The sequence below is a fragment of the Delphinapterus leucas genome, chromosome 3 (genome assembly GCF_059928025.1).
Source record: "Delphinapterus leucas isolate spDelLeu-1000000601 "Yukka" chromosome 3, BTC_Dleu_Yukka2, whole genome shotgun sequence".
Classification (NCBI taxonomy): Eukaryota; Metazoa; Chordata; class Mammalia; order Artiodactyla; family Monodontidae; genus Delphinapterus; species Delphinapterus leucas.
This window is the reverse complement of record NC_143131.1, coordinates 64,248,732-64,266,065: the sequence shown is the minus strand read 5'-3', so window position 1 is coordinate 64,266,065 and position 17,334 is coordinate 64,248,732. Positions and strand designations below refer to the sequence as shown.

Below are 17,334 nucleotides of genomic sequence, written 5' to 3'. Positions count from 1 at the left end.
TCCAGTGGCGTCTCATCTAAAATGATTTGTTGTTACTGCTAAAGATGATTTTACAAATATCCCTCCAAGTGACAACAGAAAGCAGACATGAACTGATTTTTTAAATTAGAATTTTGTTAGCCTTATGTTTTGGATTAAGAAAGAGATGTGGTCAGTTAATGGTTTTATTCCATTTTTATTGCAAACAAGAATGAAAAAGAGAAAAAATATTTTCACACTGGATTCCCCTTGAATGAATTCAAGCAAAGTTCATTACTAGTGGTTTTGCATCTGGCAAAGGTGTAAAATTGTGCCCATAGAGGTGTTGATTTGCTCCAATTCAGCAGGGCCCAGCCCTTTGGTGGGCAGTGCTGGCATGGGAGAAGTGGCCTTCTCTGCACATCTGTTAAGTCCCAGGGGCTTCTAGGGTTTGGTCAGAAGCTCATGCTAAAAACGATCTTTTTCCCCACCAGATTCTAGGTAGAAAAGGTATGTCATCCATTCATCTGTTGATGGACACTTAGGTTGCTTCCATCTCCTGGCTATTGTAAATAGAGCTGCAGTGAACATTTTGGTACATGACTCTTCTTGAATTATGGTTTTCTCAGGGTATATGCCCAGTAGTGGGATTGCTAGGTCGTATGGTAGTTCTATTTTTAGTTTTTTAAGGAACCTCGGGAATAAAGACGCAGACCTACTAGAGAATGGACTTGAGGATACGGGGAGGGGGAAGGGTAAGCTGGGACGAAGTGAGAGAGTGGCATGGACATATATACACTACCAAACGTAAAATAGATAGCTAGGGGAAGCAGCCACATAGCACAGGGAGATCAGCTCGGTGCTTTGTGACCACCTAGAGGGGTGGGATAGGGAGGGTGGGAGGGAGACGCAAGAGGGAAGAGATATGGGAACATATGTATAACTGATTCACTTTGTTATACAGCAGAAACTAACACACCATTGTAAAGCAATTATATGCCAATAAAGATGTTAAAAAAAAAAAAGGTATGTCATCCACTATAAATGATGACTGGATCTTTTCAGACTCTGACAATATGAGCCACATCTTAGGACTATGCAGTTCTTCCTGACATTTCCTTCCATGAACAATTGCACACAATTCCACACACTTGTGTTTGCCATTCAGTGTTCTTCACACACATGGGACCTGCAACTCTGCTTTTGACAGGCTCCTCATCTCCCCAGGCCCCCGTTTCTTTCTCTGCAAATGAGGGAAATGGCCTATAACTCCTTCCAACCTCTTCTTCCATCTCTAGAATATTCAATACATTAAGAGGACAGGGTTAAGAATCATTGCTTCGAAAGAAACTCTAAGATTTCTATCATCTGAGGGCAAAGGTGGGCCTGCAAGTCATTTATTGTCTCAAAAAATTAAGACCTTTCTTTAAACATGGACCTACCATATGATCCAGCCATTCTACTCCTAGCTACTTACTCAAGAGAAATAAAAACATGTCTGCACAAAGACTTGTACGGGAAGCTTTATTCCCCCAAACCACAAACTGGAAACAACCCAAATGCCCATTAATAGATGAAAGAATAAACAAAATGTTGTACATCCATACAATGCATTACTATTGAGCAATCAAAAGGAACAAAATGATACATGCAATAACATAAATGAATCTTATTATGCTGAATGAAGGAAGCCAGACACAAGACGACATACTGTACATTCTGGTTATGTAAAATTCTGGACAATGCAAACTAATCTATTACAGTTACACAAGGCAGGTCAGTGCTTGCCTGTGGTCTGCAAAAGGTACAAGGGACCTTTTTGTGGAGGGAAATATTCTGTATTTTGATTGTGACGGTAGTTTCACAGGTGGATGAAACTGTCAAAGCTCATCAAAATGTGCACTTTAAATGAATACAACTTATGTAAATTGTTTCTCAAAGTTATCAGGGGAAATTTTTTTGTAAGCTCTTGACCAATCTGAGGCTTGAAGAAAATACATAATGGGCAGCGGATAAAGTTTTGAGGGCCCATGATATCAAAAAAGGATTGATAAACTCAAAATATTCTTAAACATTCTGGAAAGCCCTTTAGTTTCTGGGCAGCATGTATGAATTTGTAGGAAAGTAATTTATCTTCTGATTTCAGGTAAAGCCCAGAACAAAGAACTGCCTTGGAAGCTAAGCAAGGTATGTTGCTCCACAAACAAAGGCAGGTACATGGTGGTGGGCAGCTTCCTGTCTTTGCAGCAAGTCAGGCTCCTTCATACAGATTTCTTCCTTCACTCTGCCCGAGGTGGTATTTACAGGTCTACTCAGGGGTGGATTCCATTCTACTTTATGAATGTCTATTCAGAAAAACTAGAAAGCTGTAGGGCATATTCTTCCTTTATAGGCCACATGGGGCGACTGATTTTAGTTGGCACCACTTGTAGAATCACAGGATGTGAGATTTGGAAGGAGCCTCAGAGATTCTCCTGTCCAACTTCCCAAAGGAGGAAGCTGAGGCCCAGAGAGGGTAAGTGAGTGGCCTAAGAACACAAAGCACCAGCAGGACTAAAAATCACTGCTCTCCGGGAGTCTCTCCACTTTAATACACTGGCTCATCACTTATTGAAAAAGTACAACCCAAAATCTCTAGCCAGATCCTAAATCCAGGCTTAATTAGCCTGCTGCACCTTTATTTTTTAAAATTTTTAAAATGTTTTATTTTTTTTAATGAAAGCTGTAAAATGGTTGGATTCTAGCTGAGAGAAAAGCAGCAGATTCCCAGTTCCGGCCCTACTGCGAGGAAACGTAAGGATCAAACCTCAGCCCGGGCATGAATGTGAGGCATTTATGATTCTTGTAGAACTTGGCAGCAATTACAAAAGCCTGCTCCATGGTGGAAATGACCATGTTAAATTTCCATTCTTATTTGCATTTGCAAAAATAGAATAAAATTATTTCTTGGGTAGAAGCATCCTCTGTGACTGGGAAGTGCTTCTTGTTCGTTGCTGCCCCTTTTACTCTTCATATATTTCCCCTTGATGGCTGTTGAAATAGCAGATATTTCATACAGAGAGAACATTCATCACAGCAGATTCTTGATTGAAGTTGAGTCAGATTCTGCCTTGAAGCAGCCACTGCCAGGGAGTAAATTAGGCCTCTCTGGAAGCTCCACCACCACCCAGTCTAATATGGCTTTAATTTCCAAACTACAGTTTGGCAGGGCCAGGTCTCAGCACTGTCCCCAACCTCCTCCTCTTGCATCTGACCCCTCGGCGCCTGGGTTTCACGGGGCTGAGACGTCCCCTTGGGGGTCGTGATATTGCTTCCCAGGGGTATCTGGATGGCACCTGCCAGCTGGTGCTGGTGCAGGGGAGATAAAGATGATAGCTGTGTAATTTAGCAGTGCCCTTGGCCCTTTGGTTGGCCGGTGTGCTGGTAACATGTTTTGCTCTTCCCGCAGACTCCCCAGAAGGTCTGTTGTAGAGTTTGGTAGAATGACTAGGATGGTAACTTCTGGAAGAAGACTTCAGATTTTTGGAATCACCCCAAGCGGAAGAAGCAACATCGGCGGCCCCTGCTTCTGTGAGGGGGCTCCTGGATCACCAAGCGACGGCACGTCCTGGAGGTGTCGGCAGTGCTGGGGCCCACCCTTCCCCGTGGTGGTGTTTTCTGGGTCACTCTGTCTTGTCCTGAGGGCCATGCTGTGCCGTGGCTGCGGGACACACCTTTCGTGTGTGGGCACCGTGGATGGGCGGGTCTAACCCTGTACCCAGTGCGTCCCTCCACTGAGCACCGTGAGGGACAGACTCCCTAACACTGCCGACACCTGTGCATCCACAAGGGCATTTGTCAGCGCTGAATTCCTTGTTGAGCAAGTGGATAATAAAGGTACTGACCTTAATGGTCTAATCAAACCAGTGTAGTAGTGACACAAGAAATCATTGAAAAACTGTGGGCGAGGAGCTGAAACTTTCTCTAGAAAGTTCATTAATGACCAGAATAGATTACATAATCTACATACAATCATGGAGAATTGAGATGGGTACTTGAAAAAAAAAACCCAACAAAAAAAACATTCTCCCCACCTCCTCTAATCCTTTGAATTTAAATCATTCCCATCATTGAGGTCAAAGGTGTTTGGGCCACCTGAAGTACAGAATTAATTTTCTTCTCCATTTTCTATTGATTTATTAATTATAAATGTAGTCTTTCGTTTACCTAAGAGACAGGAATACAATTGCTATTTCAAGTCACTTTTACTTTCTATTTACTATTTTTTTTTTATCAGCACACAAGCATGTTCTAGTGTCTCTTACCTTTAAAAAACTAATCCCCCCTTAATCCTTAGAGCTATCAGTTGATTCCTCCCCTCTTCACTGAAAAACTTCTGAAAGAATTGTGGGCTCATGAATTATCTCCATTTCTTATCTTTCCATTTGTTCTTCAGACTTCTCCACTCTGGCTTCTGCCCATACTGCTCTGCCAAAAGTGCTCTCTCCAAGGTAACCAGTAACCTCTATGTTGTCCATTCCGGGGAGCATTTCTGAGTCCTCATCTTCCTGGAATGCTCCTTGGAGGACCATCTGAGAATCCTTCTACTGCACACGGAAGAAAAACCAACTCACATTGTGGCAAACAAAGTGAGTTTATCGTATGGTTTCTTTAATAATTTTCTCCCCTCTACTTCTCCCTTCTTTCTGGCATTAATCAGATATTAGATTAGTTGAATTGATCCTCTATCTTTTCTATCTCCTTAGCTGTTTATTCAGCTCTAAGAGTTCCTTGCCTATCTTTTAAACCTTGTATTGCATGTGTAATGTCAGCTGTCAGTTTTTGTTTCTCAGTGTCCTCCCTTGTTCTCAGATGATTCCTTTTTATTGCAACACATTCTTGTTTCATGGATGTAGTATTTTGCCTTACTTTTCTGGCAAAATTAATTTTAATTTTTCCTACTACTTCCTGAATTGTCTGTTTTCTGAGTTACCTTGTTTGTTTTGGTCTCTATTGTGTGGGGACTTTCCGAAAATGTCTGTGACTCAAAGTAGTCTGTTCATATTCTACAGGGAGACCCTGGGAGCTCTAGGGGACCAAGAGGGTGGAGCTGGTGGACTGGTGGCTTTGGGGGTAGGTTGATTGGGTGGGAGGCCAGCTTTGTCATTTGGTAAATCTCCATCTCTCCTCACACCCAAATATTACCATGTGCTGGTCTTTTGTCTGGGGTGATTTAGTTTCTCCGGAAAGGGATCTTCCAGACTCCCGGGAGGGGGGGTGGGGACAGATGCCTCGCTGAGAGCCATGTCAGAACCAAGCAGGAGGAGGCCAGGGGCCTTGTGATTCTGAAGGTAGATTGTAACTCGATCCTACAGTGTTCAGCATTACCTCTGCCCTCCTCTTGGACTGCTATTTGAGTCTAGATCTTCTCTGGCTCACTTTTTCCAGGGAATGAACTTCTAGACTCTTGCTGTGGGAAAGGAGGGTCTGGAAGGTGGGGGGAGGGAAGGTCTCTTGCTCCTGTTTGAGACTCCCACCATTCTCCCTCTTTTCACCTGATACCTCTCCCCACCTTTCACAGAACACAGTGCCCCCCAGCGGTGCCAGACCCCTCAGGACTCGGCCGGCTCCTCAAGTGTCTCACTGCAAGCTCTCAGGTCAGCTCCCTCCACTCACTTAAGCCGTTTACCTCCCATACGTCTTTCAAAGGCTGCACATTTTTTGTCCATAATTTTCTCCTCTTTTGTTCTTTATTCCTTTACTGTCATGTTAGGGCTTTAGGAGGGAGTATCAATTAAGGCATGTTTCAAGCCACCATATTTAACTGGAAGTATGTTGGCATTCTTTATAACTTCGGATTATATTTTGATTCTTTAGGTCTGCCTTTCCACAGAAAGTCAGAAAATAGAAATTCTGACTTTTTCAGCTACACCCAGTTCTTTCTACAAAGAGTAAACATGAAGGTAAGGATTTTTGTTGTTAATTTAAAATGTTGCCTGTTACATAATATTCATTTTGTGTCATGTAAGTGAAATTATGTTCTATTGAAGAAAGAAATGTATATGGTTATTGCTGCTTTTTCAAATTATCCAGGAGCATCTATCCTACTCTCAGATGTCCTTGCTTCTAAGTTACTCAGATCTTTGCAGTTCTTTGTGAAGGATTTTGGTATCAGATCTTCCGAGTAATAATAGCTAACATTCATATATGTGCCAGGCACTCTTCTGTGCCCTCATCTAACCCGTACAACAACCATATGAAGTTGGTATCATTATTTGTCTCTCTCTTTGGAACACAAAACTGAAGCACAGAGAGTAATATGTCCAAATTCACATGGCTAGTGTCTCAAGAGTCCTTGCTCTTCACCACTATGCCATGCTCTGTTGCAAAATCTTTTTCTTCTATCTGATGAAACTTCTAAAGATTTTCCCACCTACTTCCCCAGAGGAAACTTACAATATGAAAACACCTAGAGAGAGAGTTTAAAACACACACACATGCACACACACAGCCAATTAAAAGAAGCTGTGTAGACCGGAAGTCTGAGATGAGCTGGTTTTTCCACTGGAGCACTAAATTTGGCTCTGATTTACTGTCAACTAATTTTAAAAAGTGAAATGTTAGATTATACGGTTCTCATTGTTTTGTAGAGCAAGCATGCACATTATTTTTCAGAGAAAAAAGTTTTTGGCAACTGAATTCTAGAAGCAATTTCTACAATGCTAATGAAAGAACTCTAGGGTTTTTAAAAAGCTTTTTATTGGAAATGTAATACATAATCAGAAAAAAACATAAACACACAGCTTAGTGAATTATTATAAAGCGAACCCCCATCTCACCACTACCCTGGTCAGGAAAGAAAAGCTTAGCCCCACAGAAGCCCTCTGTATGCTCCTTTCTGGTCATGAAGCTCTGGTCTCCCCAAACGTACCATTATCATGACTTTCGTGCCAATCATCTTTTTTTTTCTTTCTGTTAGTTTTACCACCTAAATAATATCCTAAACACTATAGTTTAGTTTTGCGTATTTTTTAAAAACTTTGACTGGAATCATGTATATCTATTTTTGCTTTTTCTCGACTTTATGTCAGTGAAATTCATCCAGATTATTTTGTGTAGCTGTATTCATTTTTATTCTATAGTACTCCATTGTCTGACTATACCACATTTTAGGGATATACCACAATTGTCCGTTCATCAGCTGATAGACCCTTGGGTTGTTTAGTTTTGGGCTATTAGGAAGAATGCTGCCTTAAGCATTCTTGCATATGTCTTCTGATTCAAGGATACACACATTTCAACTGGGTCATTGGGTGACCATATTTTCTTTATGTCTCTTCCCATCATGTTCCATCTATACATGTCTATATCCAAATTTCCCCACTTCATAAACATACCAGTCATAGTGGAATATGGCCTGCCCTAATGACCTTATTTTAACTTGATTAACTCTGTAAAGACCCTATCTCCAAAAAAGGACACATACTGAGGGTCAGGACTTCAACATATGAACTTTTTGAGGGAAACAACCAAGTTGGTCATACTAAAACAAGGAACAATTCTAGAAAGAGGACAGTTTGTGCATAGGCCCTAAGGTAGGAGACAGATTATACACAATGCTAGAGCTCAGTAAGCCATGAGGCTGATAGGAAGGGCCAAATCACATTCAGCCTTATAGTCCGTAGGAAGGAGATTTGGGATTTTATTCTAAGTGCAATGGAAAGTAACCAGAGGGTCTTATGCAGTGGAGAGACATGATCTCACCACTTTTGAGTGGAGGATTAGCTGGAAGGAGACAAGAGTGGCAGTGAAACATCAGTTAGGAGGCTACTGCAGTACCCTACTTGAGAGATGAATGTGGTCTGGACCAGTGTAGGGGTTAGGGACAGAGAAAGCAGTGGATGTATGCCAGATGTAAAATGGAGTTAGGGTTGACAGGACTCATTGGATACGGAGGATGAGGGTGAGAAGGGCAGCAAGGATAACTTCCAGGTTCTGAATTCCAGAACTGGATTAAAAAAAAAAAAGAAGAAGAAGGAAGAAAGAAAGAAAGAAAAGATAAAACTGAGAAGGATTGGATCCAGGTTTTAATAGAATAGGAGTCAAGGGAACCATTTTGGACATGTTATGCTTGAAATTGCAGGAAGCATCCTAATGAAGAGATCACAGGGCAGTTGCATACATACAGATCCAGTGTTCTGAGAAGAGGTACAGGCCAGATAAAATTGGGAATCATTATGATACAAATGTCATTTAGAACCATGGGGAAAGGTAAGACTAAGAAGATTGAGAAAAGGGTTATGAAGAAAGTCTAGAAATATTGCTTACATATAGTGCAGTGAAAGAATTGCTGGAGTCGGGGAGATAACATTCTACGTGTTACCTTCTGATGATTCACCTTAATGCAATACCAAAGCTTAGATAACATCAGAGAAACTCGTAACTGAAATGTAAAAGCCTTTCAGCAAGTTCTGGGTCACAGGGAATTTATTGTTGCATCTTCTGATGGTTGTTGGAAGAGTTAACCTTCTGTTTCAAAAACTTGGCCCTGACCCACACACTTGCCGGGGTAGGCCATCCTATTTCTGACAAGAGGTGGGTCACAAAGTGGCCTGTAGATAAGACCAGAGAATTTTTAAATTGAGATTTGAGCCACTGGAACACTTGAACTTTTACTTAAAGAAGATTCCAGAGGTTTGGGTCTTTAAGCATGAAAAAGATCATTTTGGCCTAAAACATTTATAGGATGTTTTTGCCAACTGGACTACTTCCACCATAGAGCCATAGTGTGGCTTTTGCATAATGTAATTTTGAATAAGATTATATTGCAAAATGCCCACGTTGGCTACTTTCCCTCATCTCACTCCTCTCCCAAGTCAATAATGTGAATTTACTGTTCTAGCATAGAGAGATATTTACACACTGTAGAATATCTGCAAAATAATTCAGAGTAGTGCTTCTTATTCTAAATCTTTCATTAAGCAGTTTTAGGAATAACTGTGATTGATTCCTGCAAGACTTCCTTTTCTTTCCATTGGAAAATGGTTACAAACAAGCTAAGGTTTCTTTGAAGTTTGCCAATCTGTCATCTTCAATTACACAAAACATCTGTTGGTGGAGGAAGTTCAGTGCCCTTGAGGATGAGTAACTTTTTAATTGTTCTTGGTGGTAAACTATTCCGATAGAAACTGGCCAGTGGCTTTAGTTGCTTAAGGCTTTTCCTCAAAAACCATTATCATCATACTCATAGACCTGCTATAACTTGATAAAAGGACTTTTAAATATTTCAGTATAAAAGGCCTCCAGATAACCACAGAGATAGACTAAGACATTTATTCAGGGTTGAAACGATCCAAACTGGCTGCAGTCACCGGGAATTTTCTAGCTCTAGAAGCACATGAATACAGATAAGTTGCTGAGGCCAAGAGAACACCCCAGCATCTGCAACTCTCAGACGTCACTGGAAGTGAGACAAATAATGGTCTAGGAGTTTTTATGTGGGGATATAGATGTCCCTATGACTCTCCTTGCAGGAAATATGTTCTGGGGAACAAAGTTCTTAAAGCCACAGAGCATAATAGCACTATGTTACACCTAAAGCACTTCAAAGGAATCTGCTATATCACTCATTCATGTCTTAAAATAAGTTGCCTCTGAAGAGATTTGAACTTAATAGCTTTTTTTGGACTGACTTTATTTGAATATTATTTGAAGTCACATCTAGATGTCTTTGAAACTCTGTTTTTATTCTTCTTGAAAATGTTTAGTGGTCAAGTGTTTCTCTAGCACATCTCAACACAGGAGACTCAGGCCTAGTTTTAGCCTAGAATGAAGTGCTCTTCTCCAGACCATCTGAAGTGAACGCTGAGCACCACTTGCATCTTAGAGGGTTAGGGTTAAGAGGAAGTTGAAGATGCTGTGGGAGACAATTGGGCAGGGCAGTGTTTAAAGCAAAGGCTGCCAAACCAGTAGTCACCCCAGACACGTTTAATATCTAACCCTTTTCTTGTGCCTCATATGAATTGTGAAGATTAAATCAGATTCTGTGATTCTTCCTTTCATGTCTTGTTTTCCTTTCAATGTTCTGATTAAGAATGTTGACACACAAGAAAGGCCAGACACCTACTGCCTATGTGCTTTCCAAATGAACATACCTGATGGAATTTAGATTATGATGAGATAAGAACAGCATTTTAGAAACATGTTCAGGTGGAAAGGCATGAGCTGAGCATGAAAATGTAGATACTAGAGGTAGACTTAGGAGACCAAAGTTGGCCCACAGAAAGCCTTGTGGCATTGGTGCACGATTTCCTTAACCAGCAATGGAGCCAGGAAGCCCAGGACTCTACAGCAAGGCCTGGCCATTGGAATTGGTGACAGGGAAGAAAGATGCTTAACGGCGTGAGTATATGAAGTCCTCCACAGCAACAGGAAGAGCAGGTAGAAGAGGCAGGAATGAGGGGAAGTAGGAAGTGACTGTGGTTAGAGGATGGACCCGCTTGAACTCTGCAGAAGAATTAACGGGTCAGCAGTCTGTTAGAGGTTAAGCTGACAAATAATAGTTGAGTTTAGAGAATGGCGAGAGCACAAAACTGGTGAGCTCTTGTGAACAAGCAAGATTAGTAGTAGAGAGCTCTGGAGAAAATGTTAGCAGTGAGGAAGAACTAAGTCTCTGGTGAGCAACAAAGCTGTGGGTCACTGTGGGAAAGGTATCCACTTGGCACTGGGACAGAGCGCTTGGGAAATGTGCTTAAACTTCAGTAACTGTCAGAAATAGACGGTATGTTGGTGGGTTTGCACCAAAGAATTTTAAACCTCTTCCACACAGCTTCCTGTAGCAAAGAAATGAAGTTTCAACCAGTTTATAGAACTCAGCAAGGTCAGGACGAACGACAGAATCACAAAGGACTAAGGAATTCCACAGGGCCTAGATTTCCAGGGGAGGCTGTCGCCTGTCTTGGTAAGTCACCCAGTAAGCCCATTCCAAACCAGCCACAGCATGATTTTCCCAAGGGTGGACTAGGATGTACTGTGTTGAGAGCTGAATTAATGTGTTAACTAACTAATTCGTTTTGAGGCAGAAGGTGATTCTATCAGTTTGGCTAAAGCACTTCTATTAAGTCCATTCTCTAAACTCTCACAGAAAAACTATCTAGTAATCAAAGCCCTCTGTTTAGTTTCAGATATATTTATGCAGGGAATACATGGAAGTAAGGCCCTTCCTTGGGAGAAATGTCTCCCTTAATCTCCCCCAATTTAGAGGATCACAAATTGACTGCTAAAAAAATGAAAGGCATTTAAGGACCTTCCAACTTTGGAGGTCAACATTTCTAAACCATATTTTGTTACAAACAGTGGTTGGGAAGAGGCAGAAGTACAGGGGTGGAGAGTCTGAATCCTGTTCATCATGTGGTAACAAATGCACAACTTGCTATGCTCCTTCCTAATAGAAATGAAGTGACATTATATACCACCATTGCTATTTTAAACAAACAAAATGAGCTTAACTCAATAAATATCTTTTATTAAAGAAAAAAGGAATATTGTTAAGCACCAAAACTGTATGTTGTTATATTGCATGTACAAGAAGAGAAAGGGGATTGCAATACTTAGTGTACAAGTACTTTGAAGTCGTGAGTGTAAAAAACATGAAATACAAAGCGATACAATAATTACAATGCAGAAAGTTTTGCACTAAAGAGCAAAAGGCAACAGTCAAAACCATTACTGGAGATTTCATAGTATTGCTCTAAATGCTTGCTTAGTTTTTTTTCTTTGTACTTTTAATACTTTAGAATGTTAACTGAGCATATTTAAGTACTGTAAAATTTGCAGGAGTTGTCACTTACATTCTGCACACTGTCCATTTAGTGTAACGGTGTTAAAGCCATCCTGAAAAGCCAAGCACAGTGTGCTAGTGTTTTGCTTAATATTGCACAAAGCTAGTAAGTGGTGAATTGGTTTGCCATTAAAATTTTCATTTAACCAGAAAGGCTAAAAGAACATACCAGTTTCATTCGCCCTAATGGGCTTTTATTCATGCAGAAGGATCTGTAGCCTTCGATTTTTCATAAATTATACATTATGGTTTCACACTTTGCAAGACATATAGTACAATAAGAAATTCAATGGAACAGTGGGGATTCTGTCCAAGTCGAAAAAGTCAGAAGTCACTTGCATGGGTTGTACTGTCTACCCTTCTTTGGTCACAAATGAAGGGAAAATGTCATCTTGTGATTATGAATCAGAATTCTTAAAACCAATATAATTAGTACTGGGAAAAGCTGGAATAACCTGTTGCACTCTTTGATAGTTAACCGCAGAACATGCAAATTAAAAAAAAAAAATTCCCTTGTTAAAACTGAACTCTTTAACCGACACCCACACCTTTAGTATACATCTCAAATCACTTACCACAGACTTTCCTTAACTCACCAATTGGAGCCTCTCTTAGTCATACCTGACCAAAAAACCCAAAACTTTCTCTTAATCTTCAAAACAAATGACTGCTTTGAGATTCAGTATAAGATAACATTGATAAAATATTTAATATATCAGCCTCAGAAGTGTTTTCTGTACAGGCACCTTACAGTGGCATAATAAATGTGTTTGGAGAAGGGGAGAGACACATGAATTTGGATTTCCATCAATTAAGTCCCTCAAATACCAAGCTGTACATTTACTGTGGGTAAAACAGAAAATTTTAGAATGAACATATCTTTGAAATAATTCAATGGGCAAACATTTACAACAGACATACACACACACATGGAATCCAGACTCCCTCTTGCCTTTAAAAATCCTTTACATAGATGATAGTTTAGGCAGCAATATAAACACATTTTGTAGGAAAAACTTTTAAATTAGACTATATTTATAGGATAAAAAATACCACTGCTTCATTTTACAAAGCAATTAAGCAGAGACTTTAATGTGCTTTAAATAAAGAGCACTTTGCAGCAAAGTTCAGAAATAACTACTGAATTGTTCAGTAGCACTAAATGAATGCAACATGCTCCAATAGTAAGGTGCTTCTACTTTCTTACCTCTCTTCCATCTAAAAATCAATCTTGTGGTCAATCCTCTAAGCATAGCTGTTCTTCTTTGCTAAGCAATAAATGGGAAATAAAATCTATTTAAAATGCACATTTTATATTATTTAAATTCAGTGCAAGAATTAGGTAAAACTTGTTCAGGTTTCTGCTTTCACTATCAAATGGATGCATGTTAACAATGCATCTGCCACAGTTTTTAAATGTTTTACAGTTGTTCAAAAAGACTTTTTACAAATAACCTGGTATAAGTATATGAAATTTCAACTCCCTGATAAGGCCTTTAGGGACCCATTAGCACTTTACAGGTTGGTATCTGATGTTAAGTACATAATAATTAAATTATAAAGGTTAAAAAAACAAGCTTGTATTTAGTGAAAGAAAAGCTTTCCTTATGCACACACGCAATGAATGCAATTTAAAAATGGAGTCTTAGGGAATGTATAAATTTAAATTGTATTAATTGTATACTGGTCCCATTCCAAACAGAGAGGGTACTGCCCATTGATTTTTGTCCCACTGATACAAGAGTTTTAATTCTTAGTGTCTGCTATGGCCAAAGTATGCTTTACAATCTAACACATCACATTTTATGACATAGAGACGTCATGCCACATGTTAACAAATATTGCTACATAGTTCAGCTTTGTAGAAACAAGGCTCCCCCACCCCCATTATATAGAGTAGAAAATATTCTGTGGGTTCGCATAATGAGAAAAGCCCCCATATTCTCACTGTGGAAATACTACACCTGATGAACTGTTAGAGCTGTGCATTTTATAGAAATGTTTCAGTTCCACAATGAAGAACTAAAGAATGATTGTTTTTACACTGCTCACAAACTCAATAAACCTATAAAATATACACGAAGTGAGCAATTCTCATCTTTTAAAATTCCTCTTTAGCCAGGTATTTCTTCCTCATACTGCTACCCTACAGTACCACCAGGATTTTAAATCATTAGGAATACCTTTCCTATACAGGCCACATTGATTATATATACATAATTTTAATTGTATTAGTAGAAGAAATATTCAAAATTGACATTCAAGTGAGCAGTAACATTAACCACCAAACATCCAAGTCATCATCTACTTGTTTCCCTATTTTAAGTATACTGCAGTTGAGACTAGATTGGTAAATTAACTGCTAAATTGATTCAGCATAAGCAAGCAGCTGTTTGTAGATTCTTGATACAGAAATGATACATTAACAGAAATATAACTGTCAAGTATTTTAAACCATATAAGTAGTACAGGCAAATTTGGAACTGGAAACATGATCATATATAAGTACCATCATAACAATATATACAAATTTTATACTAAGGACAAAGATGCTCATTTTATTAGGGGCAAGAATAAGAAGGAAACCATGCTTATATAATTTTTGTTGGGCTCTAAAACTGCTTTTTAATTGACATGTGGATTCAACTGGACACATGGACTGTAGTTATCTGAAATTCTAATATTTGTGAGAACTCCAAAGGTTGATGACCTATAGTAATATGTAATTTTGTGGAAGGAGGAACCTGAATCCGGAGGAAGGGAAGTGGATGTGTTGGAGAGAAAGTTGCTACCAGAGAATGAGCACAGGGGTTGCTAATGAGGCTCTACAAGTGTGAGGACAACCTTCAAGGAGTGCTGTGGTGGGGTATGCTTCTAGCTGTGGATACACTCCTGAAGGATTCATGCAGATCTGAACACCCTGCATTCTTTGCTAGAGACTTACTACAACATGGCTCAGGAAAACAGATTATAGGACCCTTTTAAAAGTGAGCATTGTCTCTTAATGGAATCCCAGCTATAACACTAAGTGGGTAGCAATTTCCTCTAGACATATTAAGGTTCCAGTGCTTCTGCTGTCAATAATGACATAAGATCCTCCTGTATTTTTCTAAATGTCAATAAATGAAACAAAACTGAAAAAACTGTTATGAACAAGCATCCAAAGGCATAAAATAGATACATGATTTAAGATTTGCAAATCTGCTTTAAAATTTTTTTTCAAATATATCAATCAAATCAATCATTCTTTAGGTTAAAAGGCATGTTTCAATGCGTTGCTGAAGGTGTGTTACAAAACTCTATAACCCATCCCCGCTGTAATGAGGGGACTGAGATTAATTTTATATTAGATCCGTATGCCTAATATTCTCAGACAAGGTGTAAGAATGATGCTAGAATAAAGCCAATATATTGTGAAAATGCTCATATTCTCATCAATAAACATAGTCAATATTTAAGCAGATTTTGTTTTATATAACCTGTTGCCAGAAAATTTTCTCCATAGTTATTTTAAAGGAAATAACATTTTCAAGTAACAAAGGTGTGAGCATTTTTGTCCTTCAGGATCACTAATTCAGATACATTTGAGGGCTTTTACTTCAGGACTGCTTTCTGGGTCTAGGCCAGAGAATTGCCTCATAAGAAAGAAAGTTCATTTTGGTATGTCAGCCATTCATATAATGGCCAAGACCTGTCTTACACAGAATTACACTCTACAGAGTACTGTAAACTGGGTCCAACATATCTACCTTCATTCAAGCCCACAACAGTCCTGCTGAGAATTCGTATCAGCTCCATGCATTCTTCAGGACTCCATTACAGCAAAATCAGCACCTAGAGCTACATACATATGTTTAAGAATTTAGTGACGATAACAAAGCCTCTCTCCCAAAATTCAACTCCAAGCATGTGAAATGCCAGCCAAAGAGGCTTTTCTGCCCGTCTACTTTCTGTACATTTGTAGAGCACGTTTTTTTTTTTCCATTGTGGAGCATAAAAATAAAAACAAACGGTGCATGTTAAAAAAGACTTAAGATCTGCATCCCTACTATTGAATCCTGATTTTTGATTCTCAATAGGAAAGTCATGTTGAGTTATAGTAATCAAGCAATGGTTCAAACAAAAAGACTAAAAATAATTTGAAATATCAAATTACAAAGTATTGCTTCTCATAAACAATGCTGCACATAAAATTCAAACTATTATAAATTCACAGTTATGAAGGGCTATTTAAAAGCATGGAAATTTTTACTCTGAAACCTTACAAATTCTAAGTGTGTGGGCTTCTAAAAATAGGTCATGTTAAATGTATCACGTTGTGGTAAACACATTTATAGGTGTATCTCCATGGTTATGTATCTTTTCAGATGTTGTGGAACATCTTTATGAAAATTCCTTTGTAGATGAGTAATGTGGGAATTATCAGTGCATTTCCATCTGATTTCTTCCAATTCCTGCCCTATAGCTATCATGATTAACTTCTTTTTCAGAATGTCACACTATTTAAGCTGATATGGAAGAAGCTCTGTATTTTGGGCAGATGACTATTCAGTGCACTGAACGATGGATTTCAAAGCAATCTCAACGCAGCTCACAGTAGATCTGTCAACCCAGTGTTCTTCCAACTCATAGCGACTCCTAGCTTTACTGGCCACTACAAGGATGTAAATGGGTAGACAGGTGGGGAAGGTGCTTAAAAAACAGGAATCTTCACAAGGCCTTTTCTCCGTTGCAGTCAGGAACATTGCACATCTAAAACTCATGTTAACCACCATCTGTTGGAATGACTGGAAAAGTGATAACTTGCCAATTGTGCTTCCTTTTTCACACCACTGAGCCAATACATTTTGGATCTAATGGAATCCAATTGTGGGACCACATGTTTACAATTTTGTAAGAGCCGATGTTCAACTGTAGGTATTTTTTTCATTCTGTTGAGTCACCTGTTTACAAACAAAGTAATACTGTATGTTAAAAAGGACAGCCTATTAAAGACAGTATGTATATATATTCCCTCACACCCTTCACAAAATCCAGTATGAACACTGATGGTTTTTTCTTTCAAACGACCTTTTTATATAGACGATGTATAAAAAACATCTTACAAAAGGATATGTTTGTATTCTTAAAAAAAAAGTAAAACAAACTTTGAACATGGATTTTGATCACTGTTAAAAGGTCGTATGTCAAGATGACTATAGTTAACACTGCTGTGTGATATACAGGAAAGTAGCTAAGAGAGTAAATCCTAAAGAGTTCTCGTCACAGGAGAATATTTTTTATTTTCTCTCCTTTTTCTTTCTTTTCTTTAAGATGGATGTTGGCTGAGCCTACTGTGGTAATCATTTCACAATATATGTAAATCAAACCATCATGCTGTACGCCTTAACCTTATACAGTGATGTACGCCAATTATTCTCAATAAAGCTGGGAAAAAGAGTTTTTTAAAAAGGTTGTATGTTAGATTCACTTTCACTTTTCTTCCTTTTACTCTTAACATTTTATGTCAAAACTATACACTAAAAAGATAAATACAATCTAAAATCTTTGCCTCAAAA

General features: G+C 38.9%; 1 protein-coding gene across 3 annotated transcripts in view; it reads right to left on the bottom strand.

The window, feature by feature from the left end:
• Positions 1-5,226: 5,226 nt before the first annotated feature.
• JMY (junction mediating and regulatory protein, p53 cofactor) overlaps positions 5,227-17,334 on the bottom strand; it is an 80,327-nt gene continuing 68,219 nt past the window's right edge. For 2 of the 3 annotated variants that reach the window (XM_022594030.3, XM_022594041.3), the window contains exon 11: positions 5,230-16,719. The gene's annotated coding sequence lies outside the window, so the exon portion shown is untranslated. Of the gene's footprint in view, positions 16,720-17,334 lie in introns of all 3 variants that reach the window. The other variant, XR_016392710.1, reaches the window with a different exon arrangement.